The sequence below is a fragment of the Vicugna pacos genome, chromosome 19 (assembly GCF_048564905.1).
Source record: "Vicugna pacos chromosome 19, VicPac4, whole genome shotgun sequence".
NCBI lineage: Eukaryota > Metazoa > Chordata > Mammalia > Artiodactyla > Camelidae > Vicugna > Vicugna pacos.
Genome location: NC_133005.1, coordinates 29680529 through 29700390, shown reverse-complemented (window position 1 = coordinate 29700390; position 19862 = coordinate 29680529). Strand labels below are relative to the sequence as shown.

Sequence of the window (19862 nt, the reverse complement as noted above, 5' to 3'; positions counted from 1 at the left end):
AACAGGAGCCATTACTTCTGAAGAAACAGCTAAACATTTGCAAGGAAAATTTGAGAAGCACAGGGAAGAGATGTATTGGATTAGATAGACCCCAGGTTTCTCCCATCTTTTGGAGTCTGAAATTCTGTTTTCTTTCTAAATTGTTTGGAGGATTCCTGTCCATGTGCCAGGATGCTGTCTCAGCAGTTCTTCTTCCTCATACTCCCCTTGCTGTCCTCCCAGACACTTCCCTGGTTGTTTAGAAGTACTGTAGAAACAGTTTTTGAACTTGATCCCTGCCTCAAAGTTGCATGTCTCTAATCTACGCATCTCTTTCCAGCCAGTGTCAGTTTTGTTTATTTCTATTTTTGAGCTTCTACTCTGTACCATGCACTGTGCACAACAGTGACTACATACTAGGAAACTGCTGAAGTGCACGACAGACAGAAATTACCCAACCCAGGATATTAGGGAAGGGTTTCTTGAAGAAGCTAAGTTTGAGGTTAACGGCAGTGAGCTAGATGAAGAAAACATCCATGAAAAGGATATTCTAGTGTGAAGGAAAATCATGAGTGGTATCATTGAGTTGAAACAGCATCGGAGAAAGGAGAGCTACAATGTATAAAAAGCTGTAGCCAGAGGGTGGGACACAGGGAAAGAATTATAGGATAGAATGTAGGGAGCAGAGGCCATAGTGGGGAATATATGTCATTCATAACAAGGCCTTTGAACTTTTCAACAATCCAGCCCAAATGGATTAACTGAGGCCCCAGACTCACCGTTTATTCCTTACCAACGCCATTTGCCAGGCTGTTCCCTCCGCCAGGCATAATCCTCTTCTCATTTCTCTCTCCTTAACATCTTCTCACCCCTCAAAACCAACCCCAGTTTCCCTTCTCCAGAAGCCTTTGATGATTTCCTAGCGTGGGCACACACCTCTCTACAGGTGTGTGTATCTCTCAGACCACTTCCGTATTCTCCCTTACACTTGTGCTGGTTGGACTTGTGACATTCCACCTCAGACGCTGTGAGCTTCAGGACATCAGGGGCTGTCTCCTACCCTTTTCCCTGCCCCACCCAACTCAGTAAATGTTTGTTAACGAACTGTGCACAACGATCTTCTCCAAATAGATAAATCAGGAGGAGCATGGCTCAGACTTTCTGGGTTAAAATCTTGACACTGTCACCTGCTTGATGTGGAATCTTGGGCAAGTTGCTTCATCACTTCCAGTGTCATTTTCTTCAGCCATAAAATGGCAATTGTGATAACACCTATCCTATAGGACTTGCATGAGCCTTAAAAATAACACTTGTGGTTAAATTAGCCCAGTGCTCCGAAATGTTTATTATTATGAGATAACAACTACTATTTAGTTGCTGTGGATTAGAGAGACTGAATTGTCAAGCCTGATTCACACTCATTTACTCCCAGCTTAGGCAAAATCTTCAGAGGATTTTGTATACCTTAGGTCTCATCCTAGTGTCTTTGTCCTTAACCACCCTACAGTAATGCACCTTGGAACAAAAAAAAGCAATAAAGGGAAAAAGATGGCCATAGATTTTTGCTTCTTCATATGCCCATACACACATGCAAAAGGTGAGCTGAAGGAACATGTTGTGTGAAATTACTGAGTCACACCAGGGTAAAGAATACTGGAGGAATGGTGAGAAATTACTCTTTCTTGAGTCTCCATTTTTGCCTCCTGAAACTAAGTCTTCCTCAGTGCCTGTTTTGCCCCCATTAAATTGTGTCCCATCGAGTCTCTGTCCTAGAGGAATAACTTGGATGATCCTACTGACTACGTAATTTATTGTCCAAACCCAGACACTTTTGGAAGGGAAAGGGTGCTCCATTAAACATTACACTGGGACCGCAGATATAATTGGACAGTCTCTGGTAACTCAAGCTGTGTGGTCATGCAAGTCAGAACCAGCAATCTTGCTGACTTGAGTCTCACAGGTTTCAATAGCTTTCGAGTTCCTTCAGCTCCCAGCCAAAGCAGAGTACCGGCTCCTCCTGATCCAATTTATTTTTAATTGTATCAGAATATTTTCAACTCAGTGTTGCACATGGTTTTCCTGGAAGGCCATGTCAATACACTGTGAACTATCTGGATCTTTGGGTATTAGAATGTTGGAATATAATGAGCCTTTTTCATCCCAAATCTTTAGAGTCATGAAGATAAACCGATTGGTTTCGATTCAAGGAACTTAACTGCCAGCTTCAATTAGCCAGGCTTCTTTAATATACTCTTTTTCTAACATAGTAGGCAACTTCGATAAATTATTATTTATAGAGTCCTTATTAAAATGCTACAGGGAAATCGTTCCTGGAAACATCTCACTGTGTAACTGTAAATGATCAAGCCCTCGCTTGCTGATTGAGTATCTGAGGACTAAAGTCAGACCACAGGATCACAGCGACTCATGCCTAAAGGGGACCTCAGTTGGCACCCATGCCAGCTCTCCATTTGATCCCTGAGCCCTTTCAGCAACATCACCACCGTGTGGGTACCCAGGAAATATTTGATGTATTGGTGATGGAGAGATTCATTTCTGCCCAAAGTAGCCCTTTCCTTACCTGAATGTCTTTGCCAGATAAAAACTCTCCTCCCTGGTTTTAAGGGAAAATCTCTTCCCCAAACTTTCATGAATTGATCCCTGTTCTCTAATATGGGCACCAGTGATTGCTGGAGCCTGAATTCAGATAGAAACAAAAAGAAGTCTGGCCTCAGGTTGTGTGTGCTAAAGACTTTCACTGAACAACAGCAAAATCTCCAAAGCAGAGTCAGAGAATAGTTTACCCCAATAATCATTGGGCTTTCCAGTGTCATCAAAACATCATGAAATCCCTGATTTCACCACTGGGTTTCCAAGAGCTGAAGACAAGACAGGGAAGTCAGTGAATAAAGGCCTGGGGTTGGTGAGTCCTGGGGTATAATAGGCAGCCGTTATACTTGTGCGCACACATAAACGTGCACACACACACACACACATACATCGAGCATCATCTATCATTATACTGGAGAATATAGACCCAAAAACTGAGTCCAGGCACCACCTTTCATCCTTGGGCCTTGTGGGGCTTACTCCTTGAAGGGAAACAAGTATTAATTGAATAACCACATAATATATCAAGTAAACGCTCATAAAGGGGAGGGGCAAGGGCTCTGAGAACTTGAAAAAGGAGCTAGATCTGTTCAGGAAGTTTTCACTGAAGTAGCAACAAAACCGAGGTGTGGGTAGTGTTAACCAGGCCAAGGCGGAGGGGGACGGAAGGGGAGGGGAGGCCCAGCTGGTGTGAAGTCCTGTGATTCGGGCTCGGGGTATCAACGTCCTTTGAGGAACTGAAACATGCTAGAGTGAGTGGAGCCCAGAGAAGGGAGGAGGGGGCAGGAGGACGGAGAAACTGAGTCTGGAGTGGTGTGGCAGTGTCTGGTCTTCATCCTAAGAGCCCTGGGAAGCGATGGAGGGTCTCAAGCAGGGGACAACAAGGCTGTAGGCATGTTCCTAAAAGAATGGTCTTTCCACCCATTGGAGAGAACAGACTGGAGGGAAGCCAGGGATGGTGTGAGAAGAAGACCAGTTAGGGCTGCACTGCAGCTCTGGAAGGTGCACTGTGAGGGTGGTGGGGGCAAGGACTAGCCATGGGATCTTCCAAGAGATGGGTTGGTAGGAAAACTGAAAGAACTCAGATTAGCTTGGTGGGCCGGAGCAGCAGACAGGGAGGCGTTAAGGGTAATAAACAGCTTGCAAAACTTCTTGGATGCTGCTCCCTTGACTGATGCGAGAGGGCGGGATAAATACCAGACTGGGAGGGTGGGGTGGTGATGAGTTACATTTTGTACATTTTGAGTTGGAAGCCTTCCCTGACCTCCCAGACAAAGATCCGCAGGTCTGGAGTTTGGAGGAAAGTTCTAGGCTGGACGGGGTTGGGGGGAATTTTATAATAATAATTAAAAAATGGATCAATAGCCAACTACCATTCATGGACTGTTTACTCTGTGCCAAGGCTAACCATCTCTTCTCTAATTTAATTTTGCAGGACTCCATGAAAAGACTGTTGGGCTCATGTGACAGATGAGGAAGAGGAGGCCCAGGGAGAGCTGACTGTCCAGGCTCTGAACCACTGTGTCACACTGCCCCCTGCTGAGCACCTACTAAGTGCCAGACTCTTTGAGAACACTGGTGTTGAAGACACTGCAAGGAGCCTGTGTTCCGGTAAGGTAAGTTCATGACTTTGTGTGTCTCCCAGAGCAAGCCGAAGGAGGAGAAGCCCTAGGTAGCAGTTTCTGCCATTTGCCAACTGTACACCACCCCCATCCCCGTCTCTAAGACACATCCCTCTTGTGTTCATACACGCGAGGACCCAGCACACCTGTGTACCCACCGATGCACAGCTTTGTCTCTTCTTTCTTAACTTTTCAACCAGAACTATCTTTCCTTTTGATCCCTGACTTTAGGTGGCTCAGGGGCAGGTAGGTTAAATAAGAAGGGTTTCACCAGGCTTCCACTGAGCAGCACGCTCCATCAGCCTTCAATTTCAGGGTCTCAGATGCACAGAACGGGAGGGGAACCCGACACAGCTGTCCTTTTGTAAGACAGACTAAGGCTCCTCTTTGCTGTAATCAGCTTCTCCTGCTCACCTGTCTGTGCATTGTTCTGACTACAAGAATGACTCTCCCCAAACGAGCTATAAGAAGTGGAAATAGATGGACAATAGCAGCTCAAGAAAAAGGTACATTTATACAAAATGATTCCTCTGAGTGTGTTCTTTTTTAACCCAGACACCGAACATAAACATGGGAGACTTTCACCGCTCCCATTACCCAGAGGAGTTTGTGATTTGAAATTGGGAACTTTTCCATGGTTTACATGGAATGGAAGATACAGATCAGTACTGAAACCATAAATCACCCTTAAATTTGTTTCTTATGCTTTTGGCATCAATAATGTTAGTGAAGCTTAACCAACCGTGTCTCTGTGTGTGTACACATTTGTGTACGTACAGAAAAAAATAAATACATTTGCAATGATCCACTTTGGATGGGACTACAATTCAATTTTGTCCATGATCAAGTGTGTTTTTGCTGCTTATAATAATATCAATAATAATATCAATTTCATAATTAAAAACCTGTTTAGGATCAGCATAAGGGGTGATGACAGCCAATTTTATCATGAGGCCAGAGGTCTTAAGCAATGAGCCTGTTGCTATGCGTTATTCCTATAAATACTATAAAAGTTCTCTTCTTTATTCTCAGTCACGCTTTTTATATGTTGTAGTCTTAAACTTATATCCCAAAACATAAAATAAATATTTGGAATATCTTTTAGAGAATTCAGAACAATGACATCTTTGAGCAGATAATCAATGCTATTCTCAAGGACTCTCTGAGATTACTGACTTTAAGCAAACGACCAAGAATTCAGAAGCCCAAGTCGAGGAGGGCGCCTCGTTTTGAACGTATTTTTTTTCCCAGAAGTATTAGTATAATTTACTTTTACTTAAAGAGTGAAATGCATTCATTAAAAACCATTGGACTCTTAGTGGGTAGTAGAAAATGCTCTTACTAGAAGGCAGGAGGGGAGGAAATTATGAAGTATTCTTCCCTGCTTTTGCCCCTATGGTTCCTCAAAGCAGAGTTCAGTATCACTCATGCAAGAAAAAAATCATATAATTGTCCACACGTTGGTGTGCATATGATGTTGGTAATTCTATCAAACCCAGATTGAAAGCAGTTCTAAGAGGTTCTATATTTCTACCTGAGGCAGTTCCTTCACCTGTGCCCTGGATATCATTTATTTCTGCTTTTTAATAACTTTGCGCTCTTTGGGCTATAGACCCTTCCAGAATATCATTTGCTCAACTCTCTCCATTCTTAAGAAAAAAAAAAATCTTTGATTTTACTCCCCGTTTAACCCTTTTGTTGTGTGCCCTCTTTGACTGAGTTCTCGCCAGTGAAATGCAGGTCATTTAGGTCTGGTCCCATGCAATCTTTCAAGCTTATTCCCTCTTCTCTTGGCTTCTGACATGATACGGAGGATCTAGTGTAGGAGTCTGAGGCCCTAGAACTGGATGGAAGACCACCTTCTAAATATCCACTTGGCTTTTGGGTGAGCAAGAAATTAACTCCATTAGTTTAAGCCTCCAAGATGTAGAGGGTGTTTGCATTACAGATGCTGTTACTAACTCTAATACCTCAAACAATGAGTTTAGAAATAAGCACCCACCATATGTCCCCATCCCCAAGTCATTTCGCTTCCTATTTGGGAAACTTTGTTTTTAGATTTCCCATGTTCCTACCTAAATATGGATTGACAACATGGCCCAGTTGGAAGGCCACTGGACTGTGGTTCTTGCAGCAAACTCAAGATTCAGAGAATTGTTAATTTTGATGGACAATAGGCATAGTTGATAAAAGCTGGAACTTTGGAATCTTTCTAAAGTGCATTGATTGCATTATGGCCTAATTGTATCCACATTCTTTGTTTTTCACTTGATAATCCCTTCCCATACCAACTCTGGTTTCAACCATGTGACTTCCTTGGCCACTGAGTTGTTTGCAAACATGATGCAGGCAGTGTCTTGAAAAGCACATGCATGTTTCTCCTGGGCCTCTTGCATCCTGGGCTTGTTCATTCTCACATCTCTTCTTTGCCATGAGAATGTGCTGTTCTAAACCCCTGGAAAGATGTGAGAGACACACGGATGAAAGTCAGGGTTGTCCTAGAATACTTAACGGGCAGCTAGCTGACCTCCCCTGCCTGTAAATGCGGGAGAGATCAGCCAAGGTGAGCAGAGCCACCTTTGCTGCTCAGTTGGCAGCAGTAACATCAGTGAGCCAGCAAGATAAGAAGAGCACAGTCTTCCTTGAAACTCATTAACAGTAAATGGTTATTATTTTGACCCATTGAGTTTGGAGGTGACTTGTTGCAGAACATTATAAAGGTGGTAGGTAACCGATCATTGTGAAAATCTCAGTGCTGACATTCATTAGCTCTGTGACCTTTGACAAGTTACTTAATCTCTCTCTGCCTCAGTATTTACATCCAATAAATGAGACTTAACATTGCTCCTTTCACAAGATTTGTTGTGAAGAGTGATCAAGGTAATACATGAAAACAACAAAGCAAAGTGATGGAGGTATAGAGTAGTAAATCAACAAATCCTAGATACGATGAAGAGGAAGGGTGAAGAAAGAGGAGAAAGAAAAATGGAAGGAAAATGAGATCTTTTTGTAAACCAAGAGTTTGGGTTCATATTGCATGCTCAGCATTTCTTTTGAAAAGGCATCTAAGAGAGAGAGAAAAAAAAAACGTTAAAGACATATAAACCGATAGGCAGCCTGTTCATCCGTCACTCTGAATAATCTAAACTCTACTCTTTATTTTATAAGATGCTGTCACTGGGAAATGGTACACTTAGTCCATGTGAGCTCAGTCCCTTAGAAGACATTCTTTACCCAAATCTTGCTTCTAGATTTTACTCTTGGTATTTATCAAAGCTGTTTTTACCAAATGACCATTTAAAAAGCACATCTTCCTTGGCTTTAAGGTTGCTGTAAGGGCACTTTCTACTGTATCCATCAGTGCCTCCATTAGAATTTTTCATGTAACATACTTCTTTTAAACTGTGTAAAAATGCATAGTATGAAGTGGAACCTCTTATTTCTCCCTAGGAATCAATCTATTTCCTCCTGTTTGGCAGGCTTTTTCTTTTAACCCTGGCCATCAGGAAACAAATATATTTTTCAGTCATAACAACCACATTACTCTTAAGTTTAGCATATTTATTCAATTCTCCAAAGGTTCTGAATCCTTATGCAGGTATCTCTAATACTCTTTCTTATATGCCATATGTTTTAGCCACCTGAAGTTCATTTTCAAATACATTGTGCATAAGCAATTAGGCCTTTTCTAATGCTCAGCCACAGTCTAGAACCAAATTTTCACAAACATTTGTCAAATCTAGACCAGAAACTGTTTCCTAAGGTCCTTGATTCAATCTCTGAAACCTATTTTACGATCTTTCAGTCTTGGCTTTGGAAAAGTCATCAGGTTGGTAACTGCTTTAGGGGGTCATAAAACAAAGTTTGCTCCTAAACAGAGCAAACGCTCTTAAGAAGGAGAAACGTATGCACAGAACACAGGGTGAGAAAAGGCCCCCTCAGAAGCTTTGCTGGCATGAGTCCCAAGCTCATGTTACCAGGAATATTTACATTAAAAATATATCATCTCCAACTTGACCACTGGCTCTGAGGTCAAGCTCCAAATCCTGCTTGGGAGTTCTTCAGTTTTATTACCACTTGTCAGCTCAAGCTTTGGCTATGATTTCTCTGCCTTCTGAGGCGTGAAGGCAAATAGTGCAGCATGAGGGCTGGAAATATTAGCCCTGAAAGTGTGAGGTAGGAATGAGGGGCTTCTGAGATTTTTCAGCAGGAAGTGTCTTGGTCGAAGTACTGGTAACCAAGAACTTCCCTCTCACTTACGAGTCTTTCTCTACGCAAGGCAACACCCATCAGGAGGTGAGTAGGATTGTATCGTGCCTTCTTTTCTGGGACCTGCTCCTGGGGATAAATTTGTTTGGTCCCCTTTCTCCGCCCACCTGGGGCCCCTTGAGAGGGCTTGCCAGCCATAGGAGTGAGAGACAGAGGGATTTATGAGGTTTCCGTTGTAATTATAGCCGTAAATAGATGACAGTTTTTCCTGGGTTGCTATTCAATCTGAAATATTTTATCCTAACCCTGACATTGCTCCTGTTAGGAAAGCATGTAAAATATAATTTTACGATCAATATAGTTTTGTTTTAAATCAATTTACAGATCTATGTTTCCAGGAAAAATAAGTGAATACAAACAATTCCAATTTCCATCTCTCTCAACACCACCACCAGTCAGAGTAATTCTGTGACAGACCATGTAATAAAGAAAAAAGAACATGAGTCACCTGGAATTGGGGACAGGGAATGCCATCCTTTGCAACAGTGCGTAAACAAAGCTCCAGCTCTCACAGTCACAGTCCTAGTGCTGAATTTCTAGTCCCAAACCACACCTCATATCCTACTCAGTGCATCTTTCAGGCTTCTTAGCAGATTGCTGTTTCAGCAGCATTGGTCACTTTTGGCAACGTGGACTTGACATTAGGTGCCAGTCATCTTTGCATCTTTCACTGCTGCTTTCAGATCTGTTTTCCACTTCATGGATTCTCTCTTCAGCTCCATCTGTAGTGGAATTTTGTTTGTTTGTCAAGGCACTTTTGTTGTTTCTATATATTTTCTATATTCTTTTCTAGAAGTATTATTTAGTCCTTTTACAAGTATGTCATTTTCTATACCATATTTTCATTATTTTCTATGATGTCACTTAATCTTTAATCTCATTTCACAAAATTTTAGTTTACAGGCATATTCTGATTGTCATAATATCTTTAATTCTTTAAGTTATTTGTGTGTGCGTGTGTGTGTGTATTGCCTTATTGACTCAGGCAGCCATGTAGGAATAACACACCTCTTCTGGGCAGTAATGAGAGGGAGAGCAATATATATCCAGGCAGCAGACCACCTAGATACTTCCAGTTCCAGGCTTATCTACTCCTGGAGAGCAAGGACTTTTTTTTTTTTTTTTCATTTTATTACACCACGATTCTTTCTGGTCAATTACATGCATGAGAAAAAAACAGGGATAGAATGTGAATGTGCAATTTTATGATAAATTGCTTACATCCTCTTGAGATAGTCGAAGCAACAACAAATAAACAGTATCTAGAAGCTCTTTTGCACATATAATAACCTCACGTCAATTCTTACAAACAGAAGTTATGGTCTCATCTCTTTGTCTGGACCACAGACTCTTCCCTAGTGCATCCCTTAGGTGGCGTCCATCAGACTTCAAGTGTTTCTTTCTCCTGGGGCAGGGAGGCCCATTCATCAGGAGGTGAGGCGTGTATATTGCAGTTTCCACTGGTCACTCTGCTGTATTTGATTAGACTTCAAGTGTGACCATGGCTCATCCCACTCTTGTAGGTGCAGAAATAAAACACACTAGGCAGTTTTCTGCTTTTCATTTTGTATCCTAAGATTGGGTAACCTACAGAAACTAGCCCATTTCAAAATCTAAGGAAACTAGGCTCAAAAGAATAAAATAATTTTTCCAGGTCACATAGGCAAGGAGAGAGGAGCTAGAGTTTGAGTCTTGTTCTTTCTGATTCCAGAATTTGTGTTTATTTTCCCAATAGTGCATGTCAGAGGGGAGTGGATGCATAAGCCAGATCAGAGGTCTTCCCCAAAATGCATACTAAAGGCAAGCCTTTTATCCGATCTTAAAAATTGATATAAATGTTGTATCTTATTTCATAATATTTTTTGTTGGTCTTAAAATGAAATGAGATGGTTTCATATTTTGAGTTATATTACCTAATTTTTATTTTATTCCCTAATTTTTATTTTATTCCCTTTGCCTTTGCTGTTATGTTTCTCCTTTAGTGGAGACCTTAGCTAGCCATCCACTAAGAATTCATGCCCTCTCTCTGTAATGGAGTTGCTATTGAAATGTGGCTGCCCCATTCAAGAGCTGGATTTCCTGGCCTCCATTGGGTAATATGACTGTGTTACACCCTCTGGGATAGGGGCGGATGTGATACAGCTCATTTACAATATTGTCATGTAAAATTGCCCATCTGCTGTCTTCCTCTCCGTCCATCTGACACCTGGATGTGGATACCTCAGAAATGATGCATTAAAAATGGCTCAGTCTCCATCAGTTGAGTCCTCCCCATGGGACAGAGGCCCCACCCTTGCCATTACTGCCAATAGGATTTTATAAGAGCAAGATATAAATGTCTGCTGGACTATGACATTAAGATTTCACAGTTTATCACTTACTTATAGCTGACTTGACTACACCTTGTTCCCTGTCCTAGCCTCTCTCGTGGTCTTGTGAGCCTTACCCAGACTAAGCCCTAACTTCTGCTCCCAGACATTAGTTCCTGTCAGCATTGCTCCCTGTTTTCATTCCCTAGGGCCGCCATAACAAATGACCACAAACTGGGTGGCTTAAAACAGCAGAAATATATTCCCTTATAGTTCTGGAGGTCAGAAGTTCAACATCAGTTTCATTGGGCCCAAATCCAGGTGTTAACAGGGCCATGTGAGCCATCCCCTACAGTGGATGCCATCCTGCAGGCTCTAGGGGAGACCCAGGTCCTTGCTCTTCTGGCTTTCAGTGGTTTCTAGGCTTCCTTGGCTTATCCTGCATCACTCACATGTCTGCCTACATCTTCACATTTCCTTCTCCTCTGTGTTTATCAAACCTCCTCTACGTCCCTTTTATAAAGACACCTGGTAAATTGAGGACCCACCTGGGTAACACAAGATATTCCCTCCAAGTCAAGATCTATAACTTAATTACACCTGCAAAGAACTTTTTCCTTATCAGGTAACCTTTAAGGAAAGGCTTAGGACCCAATATCTTTGAAAGCTGTTATTCAACCTACTACACCATTGGAAATAGCTTCAATGAGGATGGGAAAGGGCAGGGGGGGTGGAGGGATACATTAGGAGGTTGGGATTTGAAAATACTGACTACTATATACAAAATAGATAAACAGCAATGTCCTAATGTGTAGCACAGGGAACTGTAGTCAGTATCTTGTAATAGCCTGTAATGAAAAAGAATATGAAAAGGTATATATATATATGTATAACTGAATCACTACACTATACACTGGAAATTAACACAATATTGTAAACCAACTGTACTTCAATTAAAAAAATACGTTGAAATATATTCAAGATCTTGTGGTAGCTCACGATGAAAAAGAATATGAAAATGAATATATGTATATTCATGTATGACTGAAAAATTGTGCTGTACACCAGAAACTGACACGACATTGTAAACTGACTATAACTCAATAATAAAATAAAACAAAAATAAAGGAGATCAATCATTCAAATACTATAAAAAAAATAGGTTGAGTGAAGCCCCAGAGCCACAGGCTACGTGTAAGGAAAAAGGTCTTGAAATTGGAAGAATGGGGATTTAGGGGAAATAGTAAGGTCTTTCATTCACTTCTTTAGGAGGATATGAAAATATGTTTCACACACGCACAGTGAGGAGAGAGGCTCAGAAACCCTGAGTGGAGGCTCGAGTCGCACAGGGACCCTCACAATCACCTGGCCCGCAAATGGCGATCCTGCAGGGCACTGCCATGGGGCCAGCTGTGGCCGCATCTCTCTTCTCCCTTTTTTCACTCAGTCGACAAATTTGACTGAGAACCTACTAGGAATCAGACATGGATCTATATGCTGGGATGCATTAATAGCGAAGATGAAAGAAAAGTTCTTGTCCTGGTGGGGCTTTCATTCCAGCCGGGAGACAGTTAACCATACACTTGATGAATAATGAAATTATGTGTAAATAAAAACAGTCCACCAAGCCACTTTCTAGTCTTCTGGCTTCACTCCTGGTTCCCTGACTCCCCAGAGATTAAAACTAGAAACCATTAAATCACTGCTGGGAGCCCTCTCATCACCTGGGTTGCATTTGGCTTTTCTCTTGCAAGTATTTCCAACTCCTTTTCCTTTGAGGTAGTTTTTTTTCTTTCTTTTTCTTTTCTTCTTCTCTTTTTTATTTTAGCACCTAGTACGTTGTTGCATAACTTGCTATTGATTTGTAGGTTCGAAATCCTTTTCTTAGCCCTTTGCGCCAGACAGCTCTCACTGCTCAGCTTTGGCTTTTAGTGTTTACATTTTTGTTCATCTTCCCTTTCATCAGTACCTTCATTCTGCCCTCTGCCACCCCATTTCTCCCAGTCAAGCTCACACTGGGCTCTACAGGCGGCCAAGAGACAGACAAGCTACCCCAGACCCACCTACATCCCAGCCACTCCTGTCTGGCCCCGCTCTCAGCACAACCCAATGAAAAGATGTCACTGCAGACAAGAGGTTAACCTCCTCACCTCTCCCCTTTGCCCTCTGCCTTGTCAGGACAGCAGTGGAGGCATGGGGGAGTGAGAGAAGAGATTAAATCAGGTGGTTGAAAGCTCATACTGTCTCTAAGCAACCCTCCAAGTGAGTCCAGGAATTTAAACTGTAATATCATCCCCCAGGAACAGAAGCAAGCAAGTGAGAAAGTCAGGGCCTTGCTGGGTTTGGGGTGGGGGTGCCCAGGAGAGGCCGGCGACAGGGAAGGGACAGCAGCTCGGTCTCAGCAGAGGTGCACCTGGGAGCAGAAGGATAAGTGGGGCTCGTGCACGCATCCATGTGGGAAGCATCAGGAACGCGCCTGCCAGGCTGCAGGGCTCTGGGGGACATTCAGAAACTCCAAACAAGTGCACGGAAAAGATAGAGTTTGTTTTCCTTCTACGCCTGCTGAGAAATGCTGCCCATTGTGTTTCCATGGGCAGCTTTTGCGGCTAATTTTGAAAAATGACGTGAGCAGGTAAACTGGAGCTAATGGCCTCAAGCCTGGGGCAGACATCTGGGGCGATGTTGACTTTGTTGCTGGAGAGCCAGCTGGGCTTTGCCCGGCTCCCGCCTCCAGCCCCACTCCCCGCTGGCCTCCAGGGGGGCTTCAGCTTCTAATGAACCAACTGCGGGCCCCTGATGCTGGGTTGCTGCCGCTGCCTCCCTGGCTTCTCAGCAAAGCTCCACAAATGTTTGTTTTATGAATGAGCTCGCCCTGGGCACACTTGAAGACGCTTTCTCCCTTATCCTGAGAGGCACCAGCTTCCCAGCAGCCCCTTCCTTGCCAGAGGGAAAGAGTCTCAGATCCAGGGAGAGGTAGATTTGGCAGAACTTGTGACAGAAGCATCCCTCAGGATGGTGGAGAGAGAAGCAGAGACTGCTGGTGGCCAGGTGCTCAGAGTCTCTCATCCTTACAACTGTGAGACTCAAGACTTTTTTCCTCTGATTTTATAGATGAGAAGACGAATGCATATTCTAAGGCATGAAACAGACCTAAAACCACAGAGTACCTAGTGCCGAAGTTAAACGTAAACACAGGTCCAGTTATTTAACGCAAGGCTTACAAGCGTGTTCAGAGAGCTGCCTGCTCGGAGGCTGTCCCAGCTCTTCCACTGGCTCGCCTGGGACCTCAGGCAAGTTAACTTACCCCTCTCTCCTCACCCTATGTGTTAGATGAGAAAGATGGTGGCCTCTGCCTCTTGGATTGTTGCAATGACCAAATGAGATTATGAATGTAAAGGATTACTTTTTTCAAAGGGCCCCAGGCAAATAAATGCTCCAAAGTGATTTTTTTATGTGATCTTATGACATCAGTGATCTTTCCACTGGACTGCCAGTGGTCTCTAGAGAGTAGATGTGGATATGGCAGCTGGGTTGTGCTTGATCTGATTTAGATGGTCCCCAGTGGGTAGGAGGAAGTGGCCTTTCCCGTTCCAAAGCAGGGTCTGCTTTCCACCAGTGTGTGTGTGTGTGTGTGTGTGTGTGTGTCTGTGTGTGTGTAAGTTGGGAGGGGGTCCCAGAAGGACTTGCCACACCTGGGCTGAGGAGTGAGGTCTGGCTTCCCTCCTCCGCCCTGTGCGGGGGGCTTATCTGTCTGTGTCCACAGAAGGACACCTTCCCAGGATTGGTGAGAGTCAATCAACAACTGGAAGTCTCCAGGTCATCCTAGAATGGAGTCCCCTGGTGCATCTTCCCCATCCTTGGCCTCAGTCTGAGGTCATGGACAGAAAAGAGAAGATGAGAGTTGGTACTTCCCTTCTCCTTGCTAAGGGACCCCACTCTTTGATCATTCATTCATTCATTCATTCAATAATTCTCTCACCAGGTACCACATACCTGGCACGGCGCTAAGTGCTGCACAAGAACCAAAAAGAAAAAAGACAAGTACAATTACACGTGGCTATAAATTGACTGCAGGAGAAGTGCCCAGCCCCTTCCCACTCTTCACCGTGGGTCAGAAGTTTGGATATACACGCAGAAGCAGGAATGCATGCACAAACCACAACACACCAAAGCACAGAGCAGGGAGCATCCTGTTGACGTGGATCTGAGCAGCCACTTCACGTTAGCCACACACAGAGCTCTTGTACCTGTTTTAGTCTTTCACTCTCACCCTTGAGCCCCCAAATCCCTCTACCTCAACACTCCACTGCCCCGCTTCCCCCGTGTAATTGCATTTCCCTGACTTCACGTCTGAGCAGACAGAGAGTGACTGTCAGGCAGGGGTTCACAGGGAGCCTCCAAGCCTTCATAAAGAGCAGTTCTATGTTTCCTTCATCCAGAACATCAAACAAATTGTCTCCCCCTGGGCCCCTGATATACATGTTGCCACCTCGTTAATGACTAGCTGGGGGAAGGTTTTATGAGGTATCAGGGCAGATGTGAACAGACATGGGAGGACAGATGTCTTCTGGCCTGAGTCATCACGCAGTAAAAGCCACGCTGACCTCTTTGTGTATCTTCCCAAGTCATCAGCATGAATGTACTGGCTTTTTCACCTGTGTCCACCATTTGCTCTGGGAGTCTGGGAGGACACAAGAAAGCATGGTTACTTTGCTGGAGGAGTTGGATGGCTTAACCTCAAAGCACACTAGGAATTCACATGAGGGCAGGTTCCTGAGCCTTCCTGCTGTCTCAGTGGCCGCAGTGGGATGTCACAGCATCACAGTACCGGGAAAGACAAACAGACAGATACCTCAGTTTCCAGGTATGTGATCTGGTGGCTGTGGAGAGAGCATCTAGCACAAAGTGGATGCTTGATGAATATTAACTGAATAGATGATTCAGTAAATAAATGCAGGAGTGAGCGATGGGAAGGATGTGGCAGCCTGTGACCCCAGAAAGTGATGATGTGAGTAGTGCTGTCTGGAGAGAAGGGGGAAGAAGGGCTAGATTCAGGAGTTCGACAATGTACTTTTTTAAAATCACTTTTTCTTCTTTTTATTTATTTATTTTAAAAATTTTTAGCTGTTTATTTATTTAAGTTGAAGTATAGTCAATTTACAATGTTGTATTAATTTCTGGTGTACAGCACAGTGAGTCAATTATACATGTGTGTATATATATATATATATATATATATATATATATTCTTTTTCCTATTCTTTTTCATCATAGGTTATCACAAGGTATTGAATATAGTTCCCTGTGCTGCACAGTACAGCCTTGTTGTTTATCTATTTTATCTATAGCAGTTTGTATCTGCTAATCCCAAAAGTACTTTTTTAAAAATTTTTTATTTTTTTTTACTTTAGATTCTGCTTCAGGGCAGGTTTTTAATCATTGTTGGGAAACAGAGGCACAGGCCCAGTCATTGGCACTGGGTACAAATGTCTGGCTTGATAAAAGAAGGAATAATAAATGGCCAAAGTATGTTGTGCTCTTACCAGATGTCAAGGACTCTTTAAATGCTTTCCATTTACTCTTCTTAACAAACACTATCACATAGGTGCTATGTTTATTCCAAATTTGCAGAAAAATGGAAAAGAAGACAGAGGATAAAATTTTTTTTTCTCTTTTAGTGCTGAGGTTCAAATCCAAGCAGTCTGATTCCAGTGGCTGAATCCTTAAGACAGCCACTGAGGGAGGAAACAAACTCAGCTAAGGGACTGGGGCTCCTCCTACAAAGACCAAGGTCATGTCCAGACTCCCCCTGTTGGGGGAGCTAAGTCAGTCCTACAGGGTTGACTGAGGAGCTGTGACTGCTGGTAGCATCTTCCTTTGTGAGCGGGCAGGGAACAAACTGGGTCAGGCTGCAGCCTTGGACAGTGGTGGATAGGGATGCTCCTGGCATAGACATCTCAGACCTTCTCTTTCCTTTCTGTCTAGTCTCTAAATCCACACTGCTGGGCACTCACAGGGCTTCAGATCTCAGCTCCGTGCATGTGGATCCCAAGTCTCTACCTCCTCTTCTAATTTATCTTCCGGGTCTCCAGTGCACATTCCCAAATGCTTTTTTGGTTGTGCGCCCTCAGATGCCCTGCCAGCAGCTCAAACTTGCCTCAAGGCCAACACGAGCTTTCTCCCTAACCCAATCTGGTCCATCTCCTCCATTTCCTCTCATCTGCCCATGACACCGTCATTCTTTGTTTCCCAGGGGGCCAGCCAGAACCTCCAGATCTATTTCTTTCCTTTTGCACCGCATGAAATCACTTGCAAATCCTTATGACTTTTCCTCTTTTAACGTTTAAGAAAGAAATTATCATGATAGAAAGTTTCACGAATTTTCTCCATCTGCAGTCATTTTTTCATCCACACTGCCATTCCTCCTGCCCATCCCTGGGTTCAGTTGTTTCCTGTTTGAAATAGCTGCATGAATTCTTGGGTGATTCTTGCCTCCAGTTTCTCTCTCCTTGGTTCCATCCCCCACTCTCTGCCAAGCCAATCTCTCTGAAGTGCACTTCTGAACATGTCACTCCTCTGAGCAACCAGCTTCGACGGCTCCCCATTGTCTGCCAAATAACGTCCAGATTCCTTCTCATGGCTTTTCACATCCACTTAGATCTGGTCTCAACCCAGTGCACATTTATTGAGTCCTACTTCGTCCCAGGCCCTGCGCTAGGCATTGTCAATGTAAAAATGAACCCAGGATGTTTCCTGCCCTTGGGGGAAAAAAGAAAGAAGATAAGCTGGTCCCAAAAATCTCTCGGGCCAGTGCTTCTTCCCGCTCCAGCCTGCTGCTGCAGGTGTAAAATGGGATTTTTTGCTGCTCTCCAGAACTTCCTTGGCACTTTCTTGACTCTGCGTTCAGGACCGCCCTCACTTTAATCTCCAGCCAGCCCTCCGCGGCTTTCCTCTCCCTTCCTCCCTGAAGCCACCCTCGTGTCTTTTTGGAAGGTGGTCTGCGGATCGCACTTCCCCACCTCGTGCCGTGACGCACCACGCCCTGTCGGACATCACAGCTTTGCACCTACCTGTTCTCTCTCCCATACCTCCGTCCCCCAAACTGCGGCTGAGCTGTTCCACAGAGTGCTGATTAATGTGTGTTCTCTGAAGAAAATTCAGCAATCTTTGGTACTGTTGGCATTCAACAAAATCTGACAGTTTTGCCTCCTGCGTGCCTTCTCAGAGACTTTACCAAGCGCGTATTACACACTGAGGATCTCCAAGAACGAGGTGGCATGTATAGCACTTTCAGATCTGAAAACGTGGGCTCTTTTCCTCACATTTATTTATTTTTCACAAGGCAGTTCACATCGCCTGGAAACAGTGTTCCACCAAACAGAGATGAGAGAAGCACTGCCCTAGAAATGAAGACCGTCGAATAATAATGATAGTAATACTGAGAAAAAACTACTGTTTTTAGAGCATCTGCTCTGTGGTAGCCACCACACCAAGTGCTTGTACATCCAATCCTTTATCCTGTTTTCACAGACATCCAATGTATTGGGTGCAAATTTTAACCTGTTTTGCAGATTAGGAAATAGAGGCTCAGAGTCCTTAAGTTACATTCCCAGGGTCATTATCATCAAGGAAGTAGTTAAACTGCAACAGGAAAGCAGCTAACCCTGGGGCCTGTGCTCTGTGAGGGAGGGAGCCTGTTTTTGAAATCTTTGTGATCCTTTTCCCCCCCAAATTCATAACGGTCCATGACTCTTGAACACACTCATGATTTGGGTTTTACAGCCTGATTTTTGCATTTGTGCTTTGATGCTTCACAACAGAGAGAGTAGAAAGAACACGGCTTCTAGGCTCAGGAGACCTTGCGTTTATGACCCCAAATCTGCCTTTAATTAGCCATGTGTCATTAGGCAAAGAATTTCTTCCCTCTGGGGCTCAGTTTCCTCAGCTGTAAAATAACAGTGAGGTTGGACTCGTTGATATCTGAGGTCCTTTAACCTCTTTTGACCATGCTCTTGTCTTTGCCAAGTTTCTGTGATTAATAGAATTAGATGAGCCCTTTGTTGCCTGTTGTATTTGCCACTGAGGGAGCTGGAATCATCCCTCAGAGGAATCCAGGACATGGCCAATTCACTGTGTTGACTCTGGGGCCATTTCAGTGACCCACAGTCACTGGCAGCATGAGGGGCAGAAACACTGCCTTTTACCAAGAAGGTTCTTCCTTTATAGTTTTTTTTAAATGTGGAACATCAAATGAATTTGAAAATTTTATTTGGATGATATAAGTATAATGAGTAAGGAAAAAAATAAGCCAGATGGGATGCATTTCCCTTGCAATATATATGTGATTAAAAATTGAGGAGAAAAATGTTTGTAGCAAATATGTTTTGGATTTCCTGAACCAAAAGCACTTGCAGAAAGTTGGAGACTTCCAAAGCACCAGCATGTAGCTGCTTTGGCCATCCTTCAATGAACCATCAAACCCCCGTTGTTCTGGAAACCCGCCTGCATCCTGGGATATGATCTCCATTGAGCAGCTACAATGGCTTAAACTCTTCCAGGGTAACATGGTTTGACTGTAGCTCACCCCTTGGGGAACCTTCATACACACAAGATGTCTATCTCCTGACCCCAGAGCCAGAAGTGGCAGAGCTTAAAGAAATAATAATGACAATAGAGGCTGATGTTAGTTTGGGGGTGCTTGTGAAACAAAGCACAGACTTTAAGAGATGGAGAATGTGGCCTATATAAGTGGTTCCCACTTAATTATTCCTGCCTTGAGAATAAGGAATTAAGGATCAGTCCAAGTAGCCTTAAGGGTTGGAAGGGACAAGGAGAACAACCAAAAAGAAACCTGAAGATCCAATTGTTACTTAAAATACTCTGAGACTTGGACTCCCAGGAGACTTGAATTTTAATGTGAGTCCTGCACTATTGATGATAATGCTAATGTTATTATTTTAATTATGGCAGTTAGCATTTACTGAGCATTTACCATGGAATTTCATTTATGTTGTTAACATGTGTAGCAGATTCTGTTGGTGCCCGGTGCTGACACTTCAGCTGACCTCAGAGG

At 43.5% G+C, this 19862-nt stretch overlaps 1 long non-coding RNA gene across 2 annotated transcripts in view; it reads left to right on the top strand.

The window, feature by feature from the left end:
* The window catches only part of LOC140687285 (uncharacterized), a 50158-nt gene extending 35919 nt beyond the window's left edge, over positions 1–14239 (top strand). For both annotated transcript variants that reach the window (XR_012061477.1, XR_012061478.1), the window contains 2 exons: positions 4025–4205; positions 13901–14239. This is a non-coding gene — a long non-coding RNA (uncharacterized lncRNA). The remainder of the gene's footprint in view (positions 1–4024; positions 4206–13900) is intronic.
* The last annotated feature ends 5623 nt before the right edge of the window (positions 14240–19862 follow it).